This window comes from Ranitomeya imitator, chromosome 5 (assembly GCF_032444005.1).
Source record: "Ranitomeya imitator isolate aRanImi1 chromosome 5, aRanImi1.pri, whole genome shotgun sequence".
In the NCBI taxonomy this organism is placed as follows: domain Eukaryota; kingdom Metazoa; phylum Chordata; class Amphibia; order Anura; family Dendrobatidae; genus Ranitomeya; species Ranitomeya imitator.
In genome coordinates this window covers 111,446,294-111,469,111 of record NC_091286.1, presented here as the reverse complement: position 1 = coordinate 111,469,111, position 22,818 = coordinate 111,446,294, and positions in this window count along the sequence as shown.

Genomic DNA, 22,818 nt, shown 5'->3' with positions numbered 1-22,818 from the left:
TGGCTGAGGAGAAAGCTGCAAATTTGGTGTAGAAAATAAAGTAAAAAGTTGAAAATGTGATACTCTCACCTAAGGCTCCTTTCACATTGCGTTCTTGTACACACTCATTGGTCCCATTGAGGTTTGCGTCTGAACCCCCCGCAATACAGGATTCAGGCGTATGTGCTGACAGGGCCAGTGACTATAAAGGTGCAGACCGAGTCAACGTGGGCTCTATCGTGCATCATTTTCAAGCGTGGAGGTGGACACTCAGACACAGTCTGCTACTGGAGGAGAACACTCAGACACAGTCTGCTACTGGAGATGGACAATCCCCCACAGTCTACTACTGGAGGTGGACTCTCAGACACAGTCTATTACTGGAGGTGGACACTCGGACACAGTCTACTACTGGAGGTGGACAATCGGACACAATCTACTACTGGAGGTGGACACTCGGACACAGTCTACTACTGGAGATGGGCACTCAGACACATTCTACTACTGGAGGTGGGCACTCAGACACAGTCTACTACTGGAGGTGGACACTCAGACACAGTCTACTACTGGAGATGGGCACTCAGACACATTCTACTACTGGAGGTGGGCACTCAGACACAGTCTACTACTGGAGGTGGACAATCGGACACAGTCTACTACTGGAGGTGGACTCTCAGACACAGTCTATTACTGGAGGTGGACACTCGGACACAGTCTACTACTGGAGGTGGACAATCGGACACAGTCTACTACTGGAGGTGGACTCTCAGACACAGTCTATTACTGGAGGTGGACACTCGGACACAGTCTACTACTGGAGGTGAGCGCTCAGACACAGTCTACTACTGGAGGTGGACAATCGGACACAGTCTACTACTGGAGGTGGGCACTCAGACACAGTCTACTACTGGAGGTGGACAATCGGACACAATCTACTACTGGAGGTGGACACTCGGACACAGTCTACTACTGGAGATGGGCACTCAGACACATTCTACTACTGGAGGTGGGCACTCAGACACAGTCTACTACTGGAGGTGGACAAAATCGGACACAATCTACTACTGGAGGTGGACACTCAGACATAGTCTAATACTGGAGGTGGACACTCGGACACAGTCTACTACTGGATGTGTACACTCGGACACACTCTACTACTGGAGGAGGACACTCAGACACAGTCTACTACTGGAGGTGGGCACTCAGACACAGTCTACTACTGGAGTTGGGCACTCAGACACAGTCTACCACATCCATGTGTCTGCCTCCTGTAGGCATATACGGATGAAAATGATATATGGCAGAGCCCACATTGACTCTGTCAGCACCATTATAGTCAATGGCCCTGTCGGCACATACGCCTGAATCCTGTACTGCGGGGGATTCGGACACAAAGCCTGATGGGAGTGTGGACAAGAACGCAAGGTGACAGCACCCTAACAGTTTCAGAATGCCATAACCTATACATATTAGGATTAGGAAAAAATGGTCTGCTCTGTTTCTTTCCCAGTGTCTCGTGTTGCCACCTTGTCCCATAAATGAGAGTGGTGTTGTTTGTGCAAGCAAAAATAAATAAATAAAAGCAAACCCTTTTTACTAAAAATGAACAAACCATTTATTAAATCTATGCATTTTCAGTATCGCAATTATTGTTAAATTTGCCTTTTTTCTTTCAATGTTTAACCTTTAAAAACCCTTGTAATAAATCTTTTAAGCTACAATCCATCTGACTGCGTGCTATAAATTATCAACATCTCTTATTTGCTTCTTTGGATCACTGCACAGTAACAGCGATATTTTTTAGCAGGTTTACATTATGTATGTATGTTATTCTGCATCATGGACAAACATGGCACTTTTCATTCAGTCTAAAATGAACTTTACCCAACATAAATAAAGCATAGCTCAGAATAGTAAAAGGTACACCAACAATAATAATAATTATAACATACCGGTAATTTTTTTTTTATATAGCGCCATCATATTCCAGAGCACATTATAATTTATAGGGGGGCATGAACAAACAAAATCAGAAAATTCAGACATTAGAGTAGCAAGCTATCTACCCATAATCCAATCAATGAGATTCTAGACCATGCCTCTACGACCTTCCAATGGTCCGGCTACTATCTATTAGGGTATCAGGTATTTCTTGCAGAAATTTCCTGAACAAAACCGGACATTTTCTGCAAGAAATCCGCATGCGGATTTTTCGTGTTTTGTTTTTTTTTCCGCGTATTTCATGCGTTTTTTTTGCTGATTTTTTGCAGATTTTTCTGGAGGTTCTGGGATGCAATAATATAGTGGGAAATCTGCAAAAAATCCGCAAAATAATGAACATGTTGCGTTTTTTTCCGCGAAAAAACACAACATATGCACAAAAATTGCGGAATGCATTCTAAATGATAGAATGCATATGTATGCGGATTTTAAGCGTTTTTATAGCGAAAAAACCTCGAAAAATCCGGAAGAAATCCTTACGTGTGCATATAGCCTCAGGGTATGTCTAAATTGATGATCTCCTGTGGATGAGATTTCAGGGAAATTCGGAATATGGTGTAGGGGAATACGTTTTTACAGTGTTGGATAAATTGTGGCAAAAGAAGGTTTTACCCAATGTACATTATACTATAATTTGCACTCAAATTTGTTTTCTAGTTTAACTTTTTAAAAGCACATTTGCATCATAGAAAGTGGTGAAATCAGTGGGAGGATCCCCCACTTATCTAAAGAATGAAATGATTATGTTTTAGTGGAGAAAGCAGTTAAAAGGGGTATTCCCATCTCCAAGATCATATCCCAATATGTAGTAGATGTAATAATAAATACCTCCAATTAGAAATGTAGTCTAGTTTTTCTGATTCCTTATGCTCTTTTCTCATGTGCTGGCATTGCAGGACCTTAGGTATCCATGGTTACGACCACTGATGTAGTGAGAGTTAGGTAAAATGTGCAGAATTGCAATGCTTTTCAAGATCTGACTATGCAGGATAAGACTCAACTTGGCCTAGTTTATGTACAGTGGATATAAAAAGTACACCCTGTTAAAATGCCAGTTTTTTGCCGCCTAAAAAAATCACGACAAGAAGAATTTCAGAAATTTTTACACCTTTAATGTCAGCCATAGTTTGCACTAAGTATAAGTACTAGTATATATTATTGATACTTTAATATAATTTATTGATTTTTGCAGCACACAGCTTTTGTTTTGTTTTCAATGTTATTCTGACTCATGGATATGTAGAACGTAGTGGTGTCTGGATAGACCTTTCTTTTTAGGCGCTTCCGTATTCACCTGTACTCACGTTCATACCGATTAATCAGACAGCTTAACTCAGCCACGATCTCATGTAAGAAGACTCCAGGAAAAGAGGGTTGCTTTAACTGAAATTCTTGTATTATGATGAAAGTAGCAGGTAAAAAGGAATATTCAACAGAGGACATGTAGTAGGATGCATACAGATGGAGGAATGATAACAAAATGGAGAATAAGGGCGGGAACAAACATACATCACAGGACTACAGTGAGAGAGTTGGGCCAAAATACAGGGAAAGGCAAACTTCTGCCTAGAAAGAAGGATCGAACACAAGCAATGCAAACATTGAATGATTTCCTAAGTCGTGAGACATGACACTCCCCGTCTGAAATCCTTGGATTTCACGATGTCCGTAATTCTTCGAAGTCGTTCGAACCTGAAAAAACAAGAGGAAAGAAAACATGCATGCAATAATAAACATCAAAGATTTTAAAGTCCAAACTCGTTGTTGTCGACCCGTAGATCAAACCGAAAGATAAGTCCAAATATATTAAACCCATCTTCAGATTGGGGAAGCCGCAAACATGCCAACTCTTCCACCAACCCAGAATCCAATGGGAATGTTAACAGTTCAATCCAATGGAAAATGTCAATATTCAATAAAACTGGGAGACAAGGAGGAATGCTCCCCGCCGTGAGCAACGTCCAGGAGCATGTTCAGTTCATGTGATGTCCTCCTTTCGTAGAAGCAGCACGAGTTCAGTGACCGGGCGGAAGAAGGTTCGGGTAGAGCCCCCTTTTGTCACCTTAACTTCTACCTTACGAGTCTTTCCGTCCTCACTGGGTAGGACCTTGGCGATAAGTCTCATTGGCCAGTCATTGCGATGAGCCTCTTTGTCCTTTACGAGAACGAGGTCTCCTTCTTGGAGATTGGGACTGGGCGTCTGCCATTTGTGACGGTTTTGAAGCAAGTGCAAATATTCAGTCTTCCAGCGATGCCAAAACACGTTAGCCAGATGTTGTACTTGCCTCCACTGACGTTTGTAAATGTCCTTGTTATCGAAATTCCCAGGCGGAACTGTAGCAGCTCCAGTCTTCTGTGTAAGGAGTGTAGCTGGAGTAAGGATCGCTGGAGCATCGGGGTCGGATGATACTGGAACCAAAGGTCTAGCATTTATTATGGCTGACACTTCTGCGAGGAAAGTGACCAGAACTTCATGAGTAAGGGGAAGTTTATGGTCCAGCAACATGGAGTCGAGGATCCTTCGTGCAACACCAATCATGCGTTCCCAAGATCCACCCATGTGTGAAGAGTGTGGAGGGTTGAATACCCAAGTGCATCCATTGTCGGACAAGAAGTTGTCAAACTGCAGTTCCTTGCAGGCTCCTACAAAGTGTGCGCTGCAGTCGGACCGGAGTTGCTTGGCAGGCCCCCGGATGGAAAAGAATCTTCTTAGGGCATTGATGAAGCTGGAGGTATCCATGGATTCAATTATCTCGATGTGAACTGCACGGATACTGAGACAGGTAAATAGGACAGCCCACCGCTTACTGTTCGCAACTCCTCCACGGGTTTTCCTGGTAACAACCGACCATGGCCCGAAGACGTCTACACCAACATATGAGAACGGTTGGTCCGTGCTCAGTCGATCTGCTGGGAGGTTCGCCATTTTTTGTTGTTGGTGTTTTCCTCGTAACCTTCGACACTTGACACATCTATGGAGAACTGAGGAGACGCACCTTTTCATTCCCATGATCCACAAGCCAGCAGACCTGATGGCACCTTCAGTAAGATGTCTGCCTTGGTGCTGTACTCGTTCGTGATAGTGCCGAATCAACAGAGTAGTGACGTGATGTCGACCTGGAATGATGATAGGGTTCTGCTCCTTATCGTATAGGTCTGATTTACTTAAACGTCCACCCACTCTTAGAAACTTGAGATGATCGACTACTGGGTTCAAGTCGAGTAGGGTGCTGTTTTTGGACACACTGACTCCCTTGGTATTACTGCCAATCTCATGTGAATATTCTTCTTGTTGCACACACCTGATGATGACTTGTTCAGCATGGTCTATGTCGTCGGCAGTAAGACAACTCTTACACACGTGCCAACCATGGCACCCTGAGAGCTTGTCCTTTGTAAAACAGCGAGCAATGTGGATAAGACGAGCTACAGTTCGTACAACAGAAGACCAGCTTGAGAAGCGTTCAAAGCGGTGAGACTTCAAACCTTGCCTAGATGTCACTGAAGTATAGTGAGCAGAGATAGTTTGTCTTATCTCCTTGTCAGATTCTGGTTCCACCAGCTCATAAGCATTTTTGGTGTTGTTAGCACAGAAATCTTCGTACAGGAGACTAGGAGGCGCCAACCACATGTTATCACCAAACTTAGAAGCAGCTGTGAGTCTTGTACCTCGGTCGGCTGGGTTTAAATCGGTGGAGATGTGATGCCACTGCTCAGGGGTAGAAAAACTTCTGATGCGCTCTACTCTGTTGCTCACATATGTATAGAACTGCTTCGTTTGGTTGTGTATGTACCCGAGTACCACCCTGCTGTCTGTGTAGAAGGTAAAGGAATCAATTGTAATGTCCATTTCATCTCGTACAACTTCAGCAATTTCTACTGCCAATACCACAGCGCAAAGCTCGAGTCTGGGTACAGAGTGTGCAGGCTTTGGAGTTAATTTGGTCTTACCCAGGATGAAACCACAATGCACCTTATTGGCTCCTAAGGTCATCAGATAAGCTACTGCGGCTATGGCTTCAGTAGATGCATCAGAGAAAATATGGACTTCTCTTCTGATTGCAGTCAAAGGTGATCTTGGAGAATAACAACGTGGAACTTGGAGTTGCTGTAAGAACTCCAGAGACTTCTTCCATGCTTCCCACCTTTGCTGTTTCTGAGTTGGAAGCGGGGTGTCCCAATCCGTGTTCTCGGCCGTAAGCTGTCTTAACAGTATCTTGCCTTGAATAGTGACGGGTGCTACAAACCCGAGAGGATCATAGATGCTATTTATGACAGATAGGACTCCTCGTTTGGTAAAGGGTTTGTCATAGGGTGACACTTGGAAGGTGAAGGTGTCCCGTTTGATATCCCACAGTAGACCAAGGCTGCGCTGTGTTGGAGGAACATCAGAACCCAAGTCGAGGTCTTTTAGGTTTGTGGCATGGTCCTCAGATGGAAACGCGTTCATTACCTCTTGACTGTTAGAGATAATCTTGTGGAGTCTGAGGTTTGATGTGGATAGCATTTCCTGTGTCCTGGAGAGTAGGTCAATTGCATCTTCACTTGTGGGTAAGGACTTGAGCCCATCGTCCACGTAGAAGTTCTTCTCTACAAATTGCCGAGCATCGGATCCGTACTCTCTCTCACCTTCCTGGGCTGTCCGTCTCAGACCATAGATCGCCACAGCAGGTGAGGGACTATTCCTGAAGACATGGACCTTCATCCGGTAGTCTATGACCGGATTGTTGACATTGTTGTCTTTGTGCCATAGGAACCTAAGATAGTTTCTGTTGTCTTCTTTCACGATGAAGCAATGAAACATCTGCTGAATGTCGGCCATTATGGCGACAGGTTCTTGTCTGAAGCGGATCAATACTCCAAGGAGGCTGTTGTTCAGGTTGGGCCCAGTTAGGAGCAGGTTATTGAGAGAGAGGCCTTCAAACTGAGCACTGGAGTCAAACACGACTCTGATCTGATTAGGTTTGCGAGGGTGATAGACACCAAAGGATGGAAGATACCAACATTCTTCTCCCTCCCTCAGTGGTGGCGCAGGTTCAGCATGATCTCTGTCAAAGATGTTCTGCATAAAGTCAATGAAATGCTTCTCCATCTCTGGTTTCCTCTTTAGGGTACGCTTTAAGGATGAGAACCTTGCAGTTGCTTGCTGCAGGTTGTTCGGCAACCTCACTCTTGGGAAACGAAAGGGTAAAGGAGCTACCCAACTGTTGGAGTCATCTTGAGCAAATTCTTTATCCATAACCTTTATGAATTCTCTATCTTCCCTTGTGGGTGCCAACTTGTTGTCACTACTTGTAGAGTCGAACACTGATGACCCGAGGTTTTCATCCCAGGGCTGGTGCGTGTTCATGTTGTTGAAGGATTCCTGTTGCCACTTGGTGTTGCTCACTTTCTCTTTCACCCAGTAGTGATGTGGGCATGGTTGGAAATGGGTGCTGCGACCATTTGACAAGATGTGTGTTTTGTAAGAGGAGATGTTGTTAGGTCTCTTCATCTTGTGTATGCAAACATTGCCTATGATTACCCAGCCTAGATCTAAGCGTTGGGCAAATGGTGCATCGTGTGGTCCGTTAATTTGCTGACGTACCTTGTGCAGCCGGAGAATGTCTCTGCCCAGCAGAATCAGGACATCTGCACTGTTGTTGAGGGCTGGTATCTTGTTTGCTATCCTCTTGAGATGTTGATGATGAAGAGCAGCCTCTGGCGTTGGGATCTCTTCTCGATTGGATGGAATCTGGTTGCACTCGACCAGTGTAGGTAACGGTATCTCGACGGTGTTCTCGAGAGATGTCGCTGTAAGACCACTGGCCCTTCTCCCAGAAACCTCTGTAACACCACTGCAGGTACCTAAGGTGTAAGGGTAAGCATTTCCCTTTAAGTTAAACATATCAAAGAGTTCTGACCTTGCAAGTGATCGGTTGCTCTGATCATCCAGAAGGACATACACCTTCACGGCTTTCTCTGGGTGACCGTTGGGATACACGTTCACCAGGCAAATCTTCGCACAGGACTTGTCCCAGAGGTCTTCTCCGCAGACTTCTGTACATGAAGAAGATATTGTGGTATGGCTTGCAGTTTGAGCTGCGTCCTCCCCGCCATGGCTCGTGGTGGGGGAAGGAGTAAGTGTAGAGTCAGGACGGAATGGGTGGAGTGCTTGTACGTAGTCCTCACTGTCACACTCCATGCACTTAATTGTAGTTTTACAGTCTTTAGCAAGGTGTTCAGTAGAAGCACAACATCTGTAGCATACCCTGAACTTCTTTAGAAGCTCCTTACGTTCTTGGAGCGGTTTCTTCCTGAAGCCGATGCACTTTTTTAAGGGATGTGGCTTCTTGTGGATGGGACATTCACGATTTGGGTTCTCTATCTTTTCACCCTTGTTACTCTTGCCTGGGGCTGATGTTGGTAAGGGAAGAATATCCGTCTTCTTCACTGACACTGGACCCCTGCGGTTTCTGTAATTCGAGCGTGTGCTGACGTATTTAGAAGGAGGTGAAGCTGGGCCACTGGATTCTTCGTAGGAAAAGCTTGGGTCGTTCTTACGCTCTGCCACGTCTTTTATAAACTCACAGAAGTAGGAGAATGGAGGAAATGACACTTGATGGTCTTTCTTGTATTTTGACCCTAGTGTAGTCCACTTTTCTTGTACGTTGTACGGTAGCTTGGAGATAATGGGATTTACTCCACGGGCAGTGTCCAGGTAGCTGAGGCCAGGTAGGTGGGTGTCTGCCTTGGCCAGCTGGAGCTCTAACAGCAAGTCACTGAGCTCTAGGAACTTTGAACTGTCTTTGCTTGATATCTTTGGAAAACTCTGTAATCGCTTGAACAGTGCATCCTCTATGGCTTCTGGACTGCCAAAGTTTTTCTCTAGTCTTTCCCATGCAGCCATGAGACCAGCCGTTGGATTACTGATATGTACAGACCTGAGTCTCTTAACACGCTCTGTGGATTGTGGTCCTAGCCATCTGATTAGCAGGTCCAGCTCTTCGGTAGCAGTGATGCCAAGGTCACTAGTTACGGTTCTAAAGGCATTTTTCCAACTTCTGTAATTTTCAAGTTGGTCGTCAAACCTTGTGAGACCGGTTTTAGTAAGTTCGCGGCGAATCATGTACCTTGCGAAGTCGGACATGTCTGTTCTTTCTGACTTAGGATGCACTAATGTAGGCTGAACAGTGTTGTACATAGGGGTGGAGACGTCCTGGCCTTGAAATGTGGGTAAGTATGGAGTTGCATATACATTTAGTCCAGCAACCGGTTTGGTGGGTATAGTCTCTGCTACATGCGGAGCTGGCACTGCGCGGTTGTTGAGAGTATAATGACCTGCCGGCATATTGGGTTGCGTGTAGATATTAGCCTGTGGAGTTTGGTGAGATGCGGGGTCTTGGCGCATACTGGAATACGAAGGAAGTTCAAGTTTGGGAGCATTGTACTGACCTTGAATGCTGGGTTCTGTAAGTGGATCGGCATCCTGGTGCCCTGGAGAAGCATGAACGCCATCAGGAATGTTAGTAATGATCTGCGGTTCGCCATTTTGGCTTAGCACGTAGTCTCTTGTGCGTTCAATAGGGTCTTCTGCCTCCACTTCACACAAACTGATGCTGTCTCTTTGACTCCCACTGATAGCTCGCTCCAGGATCCTTAACTCTGCCATGGCTGTCGCGTGCTCACATTCCTTCTCCATAGCTTCCTTGCGTGCTGCATCCGCATCCATTTCTGCTGTCTTTTGTGCTGTGGCTGCATCCATTTCTGCTCTCCTTTGCGCTGTGGCTGCATTCATTTCTGCTCTCCTTTGCGCAAAGGCAGCTTGTATCTTAGACGTTTCTGCCTTAGCACGTGCTCTTATAAGCTGCTCCCTGAGAGTGGAATATTTTGATGAACTTGACCTAGATGAGCGTTTTGAGTGCTTGGACAATTTAGATGAGCGAGTTGATGCATCTGGTGTCCGTGCAATTTTAGCCTCTAACTTGGTTTTAATGTCACGTACGGTGCAGTCTCTTTCAGAATTAAGCTGCTGGAAACTTTGCAATTCGTTTAAAGTCTGTGGCAGATTCAGTTTTTTCAGGAGAATAATGTATTGGTCAGTCTTCTCCATATACATTTGGTATGCTGTGCATAATTGTTCTAGGGCTCCCTCAAGTGGTAACTCATGAGAAGCAGGCCTTGATACAGTGTCTATGTGATTCAGCACTTTCTCCCACAGTGAAGACACATCACTATATACGACACATTTTGCAGTCTCTAAATTCTCCATGACTTTCCATGTAGGTTTGACTGTACGTTTTCCCCTTTCACTAGCTGGTGGATGGGGATCTGGGTCTCTTTCCTGTGTTTGTAAGTCTGGTAGGGACATTGTATTCCTTGCTTCAGACATGATTTGATTGCAGGCAGGAAGAGTGGAGGATGAGGGATATACTTCTTCCTGTTTATCTGCAGTGTGTGCTTCTATGCACGCTGGGGTCTGGCTGGGAACTGGGTGCTATCTATCTGGGAAATGTCCTTTTCCACTGAGGTTCAGCACAGACCTTGAGTTACTGTCTCTGAAGGCAGGCTATTCCTTTTTACTATTCTGACTCATGGATATGTAGAACGTAGTGGTGTCTGGATAGACCTTTCTTTTTAGGCGCTTCCGTATTCACCTGTACTCACGTTCATACCGATTAATCAGACAGCTTAACTCAGCCACGATCTCATGTAAGAAGACTCCAGGAAAAGAGGGTTGCTTTAACTGAAATTCTTGTATTATGATGAAAGTAGCAGGTAAAAAGGAATATTCAACAGAGGACATGTAGTAGGACGCATACAGATGGAGGAATGATAACAAAATGGAGAATAAGGGCGGGAACAAACATACATCACAGGACTACAGTGAGAGAGTTGGGCCAAAATACAGGGAAAGGCAAACTTCTGCCTAGAAAGAAGGATCGAACACAAGCAATGCAAACATTGAATGATTTCCTAAGTCGTGAGACATGACAAATGTGGCTATGTTTCTACTTATACGATTGGTTCATACCCATTTAAATAGTTTACACATGATTCCATTTCATATCCTATGACTAAATGCGTCAGGTTTTAAGATGTAATTTTGGATCCTGTGTTATTTAAATAAAGTCTTCTTTTATTGTTGGGTAGTCGTGCCGGACTTCCTTCTCATTATCAGCTGTACCTCACCAGCAGTATCGGCACCCACCACTCAGACTTCAGCCGTGGCATATAAACTGCACAGCATGGTCTGCTCTAACCCCCATTTTCCGATTTACATAGTTTCTCATAGTTTGCACTAATTTATTGACAAATACTGAAAAACTTAAATCATTTTGAGGGGGAAAATAAAAATAACAGAACTAAAATAAATAGGTTGCTTAACTGTGACAGCTCTCTTATAATTAAACTCATATTAAATAATAGTCAGTGCACAGCTGCCATCATCTACACTGATGTTGATTAACTCAATATAAAGGTTAGCTGTTCTAGTAGGATTTTTCTGGAATTTTCTTAGTTGCATTTTACAGTAAAAGCCATGGTCCGTAAACAGCTTACAACACAGCAAAGGCATCTCATTGTTGAAAGTTATCATTCAGGTGAAAGGTACATAAGCATTTCCAAGGCATTAGATATACCATGGAACAGTGTGAACATGGTCATCAAGAAGTGGCTTACTTTGGTACACCAGTGACATCATCTGGAACTGGACGCCTCTCAAAAATTGATGAAAAGTCAATAAGTACACAGGAGATGACCTTACAATCTGATAGGTTTGGAACACTACTACAAGATAGAGTGGACAAAGATTGCCAGTTCTAGATGTCCCATGCCTATAGACTACTACCGAAAAATACTGAATGCTGTCATAATTTCAAGGGTCACCTCAACAAAGTATTACAGGGTGGACCATTTATATGGATAAACCTAAATAAAATGGGAATGGTTGGTGATATCAACTTCCTGTTTGTGGCACATTAGTATATGGGAGGGGGAAAACTTTTCAAGATGGGTGGTGACCATGGTGGTCATTTTGAAGTTGGCCATTTTGGATCCATCTTTATTTTTTCCAATGGGAAGAGGGTCATGTGACACATCAAACTTATGGAGAATTTCAAAAGAAAAACAATGGTGTGTTTGGTTTTAACGTAACTTTATTCTTTCATGAGTTATTTACAAGTTTATGACCACTTACAAAATGTGTTCAAAGTGCTGCCCATTGTGTTGAATTGCCAATGCAACTCTCTTCTCCCACTCTTGATACACTGATAGCAACACCACAGAAGAAATGCTAGCACAGGCTTCCAGTATCTGTTGTTTCAGATGCTGCACATCTCGCATCTTCACAGCATAGACAATTGCCTTCAGATGACCCCAAAGATAAAAATCTAAGGGGATCAGATTGGGAGAACAGTAGTAATAATGACCAACACAGAAATACATCAATAAAGATGGATATACAGAGCACATAGAACTACTTTGAACTTTTTAAAACATGAATCCATCCATAACAGTAAATCCAAGTGTGCATTGTAATGCCAAATGAACCATTTTACAATACAAAATAATTGAAGAAAAGAAATAATAAAGGGGGAGGAAAGGGTAGGTAGTCAGACAAAGAGTCTTGGATCCAAGGGCTTAGCTTTCCTAGACCAAGGCCCGATATTCATCAGAAGTTACAAATTCCATTCAGTAAAACCAAGTTTTCTAGAAGCAGTCATATGAATTACTAGCTGTAGAAGTCCGAGGTTCCATCAGCATTACCTCATTCATTTTAGAAAACCACAGGGAGACCGTTGGAGTGGATTTCTTTTACCAAATCAAAGGGTTGCAGTAGCAATTAGGTGCTTTATATTAGAATGCTTATAGATTTTCAGAGGAATGTCACAGTGATGGAGAAGGAGGAGAGCTGGCTTAAAGTCCAATTTCAGATTAGCAATCCTAAATATCACTTGTTGCACTTTGTCCCCAGAACGGAGTCAGACGTCTACAAGACCAGAATATATGTAGCATGTCCCCTTCCTCCTCCCGACATCTCCAACACCTGAGATTGGCATCTGGGAAGATGGAGTGTAGGCGAGTCGGGACACTATACCACTCGACAGCAGTTTATGTCCGGCTTTATGGAAACAAGAACAAATGGATGTTTTGTGTGTTATTGAAAAATCTGTCTCCATTGATCCTTAGATACGGATATGCCCAGGTCACCCTTCCATTGAGTTTGAAATGGGATGACGAGTTGGTCAGGGGGTTCAATCAATAAAGAATATGAGAATAAGTTATGTCTTAGAGGTCCCATGCCCACACACTCTGTGTCAAAAGTCATTTTATCATGATTATAGAACGGTCTCGGGGTGAGTGAAATAAATGAGAAAGTTGACCAACTCTCCAGATTCCTGAGGGGGATGCTGCAGTGGTGCTGAGAAATTGGAACTTTGAGGACTTGGTTTGTCTAGCTCCAAAATGAGATATTCTGAAATAGCCTCTAATTGAACAGGTACGAAACACGTCGTCATCTAATCCTGGGGGAAAGAGGGGATTACCCAGAATGGGTTACATAGGGGACTATTGCGGTATAATATATCAGAAGACAATAGGAAGGGTGCAGCAGGTGAGTGTAGCTCCAATCGCAGGATGTATTTTAAGTGATTTAACCAAAGTCAAGTCCAGCTAGGGAGTAGCAATCAGAGGAATATTGGTGAAAGTTCGTTCAATCCCAACCCAGCCTCTGCGCCCACCATTTCAAGATTCTTAGAAGGTAGGAGGCGATATAGCAGGAACTGAAATCAGACAGGGCTATACTGCCTGAGGATTCGGGTGATATTAAACAGCTCTTCTGATCAGATGTGGCTTCCGCGACCATATAAACTTTGTACCGCTGCAAGTCTCCCGAATAAAGACAAGGGATCCACAACCGGGGGAGCGGGGCTCGTATTACATGCAAGATCCAAAGGAGAATGTTCATCTTTAAAGTTGCGCTTCTGCCACACCATGTAAAAGCATTCCTCGTCCATCTTGAGCAGTTCTGCTGTACTGACTGAAGTAATTTAAGAAAATTGAGCCAGCATGTCAGGTTTACATCTTTTTAAAGCAAGATTCAAGGCTGAATTAGCCCATTTTAAACTGAATGCCGTTTTCAAGGGCGCTATAGTAAAGGAAGGAATGTTAATGTTCGTGGCCTCTGATTTGGAGAAGTTGATTTTGAAATTAGATAGGCTGTTGTATAAGTGGAATACTGTCATTAAATTTTAAAGATATGGATATGAAAAAAGTAAGTCATCTGTGTAAACCGGAATCGTGTTTGGAGAATGCCGGATACAAGGGCCCGTTATGTTAGTGTTGGACCGGATCCTCCTAAGGAAGTGCTCTAGTGTTAGTAAAAAAAATTAAAGTGGATAAAGGGTAACCTTGCCGTTTACCATTGCGTAAAGTCCTGAGATAGAAACACATCAACCTTGACTCAAGCATTAGTTTTGAGTATAAGATCCAACGTAACATACTATGTTTTAGTCCCAGGATATATATGTATCATTCATGAAAGACAAGTTTATCCTGTCAAAAGCCTTTTCTGTGTCAGTCGATAAGATCATGAGGGGCTTGGACTTCACTGTAGCTCTCTGTATGAGATTTAATGTCTGTGTTGTATTGTCTCTAGCCTCACTACCTCTCGTAAACCCCACCTGATATGGGTGAATATTATCAGTTAAAAGATGGGTCAATCTGGACGCAATCATTTTTGCTAATAATTTAATGTTTACGTTAAGGAGTGAGATGGGTCTGTAACTTGCACAAAGGGATGGATCTTTCCCCTCTTTATGAATGACTGATGTATGAACTGTCGAGGAGTCTCCTGGAAATGAGGAGCCCTGAGTCATTGCATTGAAATTAGAGATAAGGTGGGGAGCAAGAGATACCACAAAACTATTTAGAATAAGGAAAGGAAAGCCCATCTGGGACCAAAGCTTTCCCTGATTTGGATTCTTTTACGGCTGCCCGTAATTGTGAGGGACATAGCACGTGGTCCAGAATGTGAGGAACATAGGTGTTATTTCTTTGTTCTCTCAAGGGCAGCGCTAGTGACTTGCCACTTTTGTTAGCATGTTCATAGTAATGACAACGGCATTTGGAAAAATTGGCTTTCACTTTGTGTAAGAATAAAGAGCGGAGGGCTTCCTGTTTAGTTGTAAGGACCTTCCTCAGGCGCCCTCAGAAGAGATGTGTTTATGTAGACTTTCCAGGTCACCAATCTTCTCCAGCAGATAGGTAATCTCATGGGTGCGTTCTCGTTTCACCTGCATCCCATGTTTAATAAGTAGCACCCTAACCACACACTTATTTGCCTCGCACACAATACATGGGTCTGTTTCCCCAATAGAATTGACCTTGAAATATGTGTCAATAGATTTCTGGAGGTTGGACAATGCGATAATCGAGAAGAGACGAGCTAGTGGCATTGCTTGGGTCTAAAGATAGAAAATGTAATCGAAACACTAACAAGGACGTGATCCGAGAAGAAGATGCTGTCCATAGAGGCCCTTTGGAATAGAGTAATGTCTTGATGTTTTAGTAAAAAGTAGTCTATTCTCGTATAAGCATCATTAGCGTTGGAATAGAAGGAGAAATCCCTGTCTGCATGGTGGAGCAAACGCCAAGTATCAGTTGATGCTCTTGCAGGCATTTTAAAATGTGTTTTTGTGTGGGACATGAAGGAAGCTCTCTTGGAATTGTCTATAGATGGGTCAAAGGCTGCGTTAAAATCCCCCTAAGATCATCGCTCATTGGTCTAAGAATGTGTAGAGCACTTTATCTTTCCCTAAATTGGGTAGCTATAAGGAGGAAAATGTAATTGTGTTGGAGACTATGGAACTCTTCACCATGAGCTAACATCCTTCTCCATCAGTGAGAAACAGCAAATTCCCAAGGCACCAAGGTTAATAATGACTCAATTGCTTGCTGATAAGAGGTTTCAAGTCTCTGCGCTAGGGAGTCAATATTTTGTTTTGTTGGTAAAGAATGTATGAGTTCCCGCAACATGTGGACATTTGAAATCAATGGAGAGGATAGCGCCTCTGTGTGCTGTCATGTGGGATAGCGAACTTATCCGTACTGGCAGAGGTGCGTCCCATCTTTCTGTTTTCAACATGATAGGGAGTGATATACTGAGAAGTAGGAGAGGGGCTATCTTCCATGTAGGTATTGGTCAAAGTTTTAAGAGGGTTTTCCTGGGTGCACTTAGAAGTCCTGTGTAAAGGGATTGACAAGTTAGGCATTGGTGCCACTTTAGTCAAAAAAGGGTATGCTGTTTTGGGGGCCACCGGTGTAAAGATCCGCCCAATAGTGTTGTTCTGTAAAAGTGTGAAAACAAAAGTAGACTTAAAATGGAAAATCTGTATGCTCAGTTGATGGTGTAGTTATGTTAGGAAGGCAGTAGATGGCGGTTGGACACTGCAATAGGATTTGTAATAGGATTTAATGCCTACAGTGACAGAATAAGGCTAGGTTCACATTAGTGTATTTGTGCGCAGCGTATCATCTGCATGTGCAAACGCAGCCAAAACGCATTTAAAGGCATGCTTACGCTGCATTTTTTATCCGCATCAGCTTACGCATGATGCAAAAAAAAATGCTGCGTGTGCATGCGTTTTTTGCGTGCGTTTGCATTGTTTATGCACATGCGTTCGATATTTCCAGGAGGGCGTGTCTCAATGGGCGTGTTCTTGGAGATGCGCAGTCCGAAGTACGCAAGCGCATCGAATGCATGCGTACGCATCTCCTTGCGTTCCAATGCGTTCCCATAGACAGTAATGCATTGTTTTGATGCACTCATCCGCATGCACATGCCTGCGCATGTTTTACGAGACAAAAAATGCAACATGTTGCGTTCGACGGGCGCCGAGAAACAACGCATGCGGACGTATCCGCACACAAACTGATGCCAACGCATGTCCCTGCGTACACAATGTTAAATATAGGTACGCAAGATGCATGCTGATCTATGCGCATAGATACGCTAATGTGAACCCGGCCTAACCCAGGACTTTCCTTCCCAGGGTTTACATCACTTGTAGCTGTGCAGTGCAGATTATGTCCTCCTGGGCAGAAAAGGACCTCTCGGAGATTGCAGGGTCTGCTATCAGGAAACAGGATCCACGGTTAACTCACTATGAAGCCAGGGAGAAGGAATCTCGCAGGCCAGGGACACGTCTTTTCTTTTAATTTTTATTTTTCCACCTGAAAACTTTTTAGTTTATTTGTCTATTGAATTGTACAGATAATAGCTGATATTAAAGGTGTGATATTTGGTGTTATTTGTTACATGACAAAAACCTGGCATTTTAACAGCAGTGTGTAGACTTTTTATATCCAATGTGCTTAATGGTTGCAAGTTTTTACTACTCACTTGTTTCCTAAAGCGAAAAGCTGAAGTGTGCAGGAAATTATGCGGAAGGAAACCGTGCTCCTCATATAGGCTGCTCCATCGTGTAAATGTTTTGTTTTTGGACCAGACAAGAACTATGCAAAAAAAAAAAAAATGTGATGAAAGTCATCTACGTTATATCCAAATTGCAGTGGTGATTTTGCTATAAATTTCAATTATTGAGTTGCAGTACCATTTTTGTGATGTGTTTGTATGAGGTTAAAAATCTAATACAAGGTTCCAAATCCCTGCCATATAAATAGGGTTCAATGATAAAATTGTGGCAGCCGAATGGGAGATATTACTAAATCCTGTTTTATTATTTGGTTTGAAGTTTGAGCGCTATTTAGTAAGGTCCTAATCAACATCCCTATAAATGTAGATTTCCTTCTAGCTGGATGGATCAAGAGTGTGTTCATACATGAAAATGTTCAACTTTAGATTGTGTGAAAGATTTGTGGCAAATTCTCATAAAAATCTGCTTGCGCTATGTATGGTGTTTTGGTGAATTATAATTGTGTAGAATTTGCAGGAACGCGGGATACAGTGATGGACGGAAGGCAGAGCAAGGGTTAACGGGTTTATTCACAGGGGGATACTCCACGCAGGGAGGTAAAGAGTTAAATAATATGAATTGCAAAATGAAGTGCAATGGTACAAATAACGACACTCCGGTAGCAAGCGTATCAGGAAGCCCTAACACTGCAGCTCCTGCTGCGAACTCAATAACGCCAGAAACGGAGGGCGCAGTACCCTTTCCAGGATGGTACTGTAGTCGTTGGTCCGTCTTCTGGCGGCAGTGGACGGTCTCTGGTACCTTCAGGACAGTAGTCAGGACAACTATTCTCTGCCCACATCAGGGCACTAGTGTCAGTCCCGTGTGTGGTCTCTCTTTGGGCAGCCCATGTGCAGTACTCACAATCGCGTAGTGTACAGCACCTGGTTCTCTCTGGCGGTCACTGGACACCCACCGCACATCCTTCTCTCCCTGGTCCACCCTGTTGGCGGTGGGTGACGCTGATCTGCTTGGCGGTGGTGCTCCCGGCTGGAGCACTACTCTCTGTGGCTTCTGCTTGGCTCTGCTCTGTGTACACGACTCCGCTCTGTGCAGCTCTGCACAGCTCTGGATTACTGCTGGGCACACTGCTTCCCTCAGCACAGCAGTCTCTGCCCTTCTGGTCGACTGGAGCTCGCCCTGTCGCAGCGCCGTAACTCTGTGTCGGGATGGAGAGCGGATCACACCGCTCACCTGAGTACGCGCTGCTATGTCTTGGTGCATAGCATAGGAAACTGTAAATGGTCCTGTAAAGGATTAATAACGGCTGAGGAAAAAACGGATTTCACACAGATGAGAAGTGAGAAGAAAATCGTCCCACTCTCCTGGATTAGAATGGGACCGGTATTTTATATGCAAGTGTGAGCTAACCCTCTAAAGATCTATTTTACACCATGTTCCAAATTATTATGCAAATGACACTCTTCTCAGATTTTCCTAAATGGTCGGTGCAAATGACAGTCAGTCTAAGGGCTCATTTCTACTTGCAAGAAAAACGGACAAGTGCAATCCGATAAAAAATCGGATTGCACTCGGACCAATGTTATTCAATGGGTGACATCTCATCTGCAATTTTTTTCTCAGCTGAAATCGGACTAAGAAAAAAATTGCAGCATGCTGCGTATTGCTGCGATTCTCAAACGAGACTCGCCAATGTAAGTCAATGGGTGCAAGAAAAAAATTGCACAGCACTCGCACCATGCGAGTTCTGTCCGATTTTTACGCACCGGTGTCCTTTGAAAAGCCGACAATTCAGCGCGGTGTACAGTAAAATCACACTGACAGGTTAAGGTACCGTCACACTCAGCAACTTTGCAAAGAGAATGACAACAATCCGTGATGTTGCAGCGTCCAGGATAGCGATCTCGTTGTGTTTGACACGCAGCAGCGATCTGGATCCCGCTGTGCCTTCGCTGGTCGGAGCTAGAAGTCCAAAACTTTATTTAGTCGCCAGGTCGGTGTGTATTGTCAGGTTTGACATCAAAAGCAATGACGCCAGCAACGAGCATAGGGCCCCTAGATGTGTGTCGGATCGGTACACTCCGGCTGTTTGACATGGAGATAGCAACCAGCGAGAATGAGAAGTGAGTCACCGTTACGTCACTGGATCGCTCCTGCATCGTTCTGGAGTTGCTGTGTTTGACGTCTCTACAGCGACCTAAACAGCGACGCTGCAGCGATCTAGGCTCGTTGTCTATATCGCTGCAGCGTCGCTGAGTCTGACGGTACTAGAATAGAATAGATATATACACATAGAATAGGTATGTATATATATATATGTATATATATATATATATATATATGTATATATATTTATATATGTCAGTGAGACACCTATATATATATATATTTAATACAGCGCTAGATAGCAGAAAAGCAGGTAATTCAATTGCCGGCTTTTGCTATCTCCTTCACAAACCCGACAGGATATGAGACATGGTTTACATAAAGTAAATCGCCTATTCTGGCACTTGGCCACTCTCTTCCCACTCCCCTGTAGCAGTGGGATATGGGGTAATAAAGGGTTAATATCACCTTGCTATTGTAAGGTGACATTAAGCCTGGTTAATAATAGAGAGGTGTCAATAAGACACCTATCCATTATTAATCCAATACTAGTAAATGGTTAATAAAACACACACACATTAGGAAAAAAATATTTTAATGAAATAAAGACACAGGGTGTTGTAATAGTTTATTTTACTCTCAATCCAATTGAAGACCCTGAAACAAAGTTAAAATAAAAAATCAACAATATTCCATACCTTCCGTCGTTCAGTCTTCTCCCACGATGTAAATCCATCAGAAGGGGTTAAATAATTTTACAGCCAGGAGCCTGCTAATGCAGCTGTGCTCCTGCCTGTAAAAGCTGAGGAATGAATGGAATGCAGGGGATCGTAGCTACCTAGACTTACGGTGCTGGCATAAACTCATATTAACTCCAGCGTGGGAATTTTTCTGAATATTTTCTCACGCTAGAGTTCATATGAGTTTATACCTGCAGGGGGCACAGCACCACAAGTCTAGGTAGCTACGTTCCCCTGCATTCCATTCATTCCCCAGATTTTACAGGCAGGAGCACAGCTGCATTCGCAGGCTCCTGGCTGTAAAATTATTTAACCCCTTCAGATGGATTTACAGCGTGGGACAAGACTGAACGATGGAAGCAGGGCCGTATTTGCCACTAGGCATGCGAGAGGACGTGCCTAGGGCGCCAGAATGCAGGGGGCGGCAGCTGAGCAAGGTTTTTTTTTTTTTTTAAGGTCTGGGGTCAACCGTCCGCCCACCTCCCCCCGCCCGCCCATACTCACCCTCCTCCAGCGGTGCCTGCAGCTCCCACGGTCTCAGCGCCGGCAGCTCGTCCTGTTCTCAGCGATCACATGGTACCGCTCATTAAGGTGATGAATATGGACGCATATTCATGACCTTAATGAGCGGTACCATGTGACCGCTCACACAGGAAGAAGCTGCCGCCGGGAGTCGGGACATAGAATCTGATGCAGGGAGTTCAGCGCGCTGTGAGGAGGGTGAGTATGACGGCCCAGGGGAAGATGCAGGAGGACGGGGGAGTATGAAGGAGGACAGAAGAGTATGCAGGAGGATGGGGCAGTATTCAGGGGGACGGGGAGGATGGAGGAGGACGGGGGAGTATGAAGGAGGAAGGGGGAGTATGACGGAAGATGGGGAAGGATGCAGGAGGATGGGGGAGTATGAAGGAGGATGGGGGAGTATGCAGGAGGATGGGGGAGTATGAAGGAGGATGGGGAAGGATGCAGGAGGACGGGGAGGATGCAGGAGGATGGTGGAGTATGAAGGAGGATGGGAAAGTATGCAGGAGGATGGGGGAGTAAGAAGTAGGATAGGGGAGTATGCAGGAGGACGGGGGAGGATGAAGGAGGATGGGGGAGTATGAAGGAGGACGGGGGAGTATGAAGGAGGACGGGGGAGTATGCAGGAGGACGGGGAGGATGCAGGAGGACGGGGGAGTATGAAGGAGGACGGGGGAGTATGAAGGAGGACCGGGGAGTATGAAGGACGGGGGAGTATGAAGGAGGACCGGGGAGTATGAAGGAGGACGGGGGAGTATGAAGGAGGATGGGGGAGTATGAAGGAGGATGGGGGAGTATGAAGGAGGACTGGGCAGTATGCAGGAGGACGGGGGAGTATGAAGGGGGACGGGGGAGTATGCAGGAGGATGGGGGAGTATGCAGGAGGGCGGTGGAGGATGAAGGAGGACGGGGAAGGATGAAGGAGGACGGGGGAGTATGCAGGTGGACAGGGAGGATGCAGGGGGATGGAGAAGGGTGAAGGTGGATGGGGAGGTTGAAGGAGGACGGGGGAGCCAGGCATATAAGGATGGGAGGGGGAGCAGAGCCACGCATATAAGGATGGGAGGGGGCAGCAGAGCCACGCATATAAGGATGGGAGGGGAGAGCAGAGCCACGCATATAAGGATGGGAGGGGGAGCAGAGCCACGCATATAAGGATGGGAGGGGGGAGCAGAGCCACGCATATAAGGATGGGAGCGGGGAGCAGAGCCACGCATATAAGGATGGGAGGGGGGAGCAGAGCCACGCATATAAGGATGGGAGGGGGGAGCAGAGCCACGCATATAAGGATGGGAGCGGGGAGCAGAGCCACGCATATAAGGATGGGAGGGGGGAGCAGAGCCACGCATATAAGGATGGGAGGGGTGTTGTGAATTCTGTGGCAGAGTTCACTCCTGTGGTCACAAGTGGTACTTCGGCTGATTCTCTCTGGGATCTTCCGTTTGTGGAGGAAAGTGGTACTGCAGCTTCTGAGTTTCCTCCCTCAGGTGATCTGGTGAGCTCGTTAGCTTCTTCTCTAATTAACTCCACCTGATGCTTTGATCTATACTTCCTGTCAATGTTTCAGTGTGGGACTTGTTTTTTCCCTGGATCATTCCTGTGGCCTTCTGCTCTGCAAAGCTAAGTTTTGCTTATGTTATTTTGTTGCTATTTTTCTGTCCAGCTTGCTTTATTGGTTTTTCTCGCCTGCTGGAAGCTCTGAGACGCAGAGGGACCACCTCCGTACCGTTAGTCGGTGCGGAGGGTCTTTTTGTCCCCTCTGCGTGGTTTTTTATAGGTTTTTGTGCTAACCGCAAAGTTATCTTCCCTATCCTCGTTCTGTTCAGCTAGTCGGGCCTCACTTTGCTAAATCTGTTTCATCTCTATGTTTGTGTTTTCATCTTACTCACAGTCATTATATGTGGGGGGCTGCCTTTTCCTTTGGGGAATTTCTCTGAGGCAAGGTAGGCTTATTTTTCTATCTTCAGGATTAGCTAGTTTCTCAGGCTGTGACGAGGCGCCTAGGTTCTGGTCAGGAGCGCTCCACGGCTACCTTTAGTGTGGTTCGATAGGCT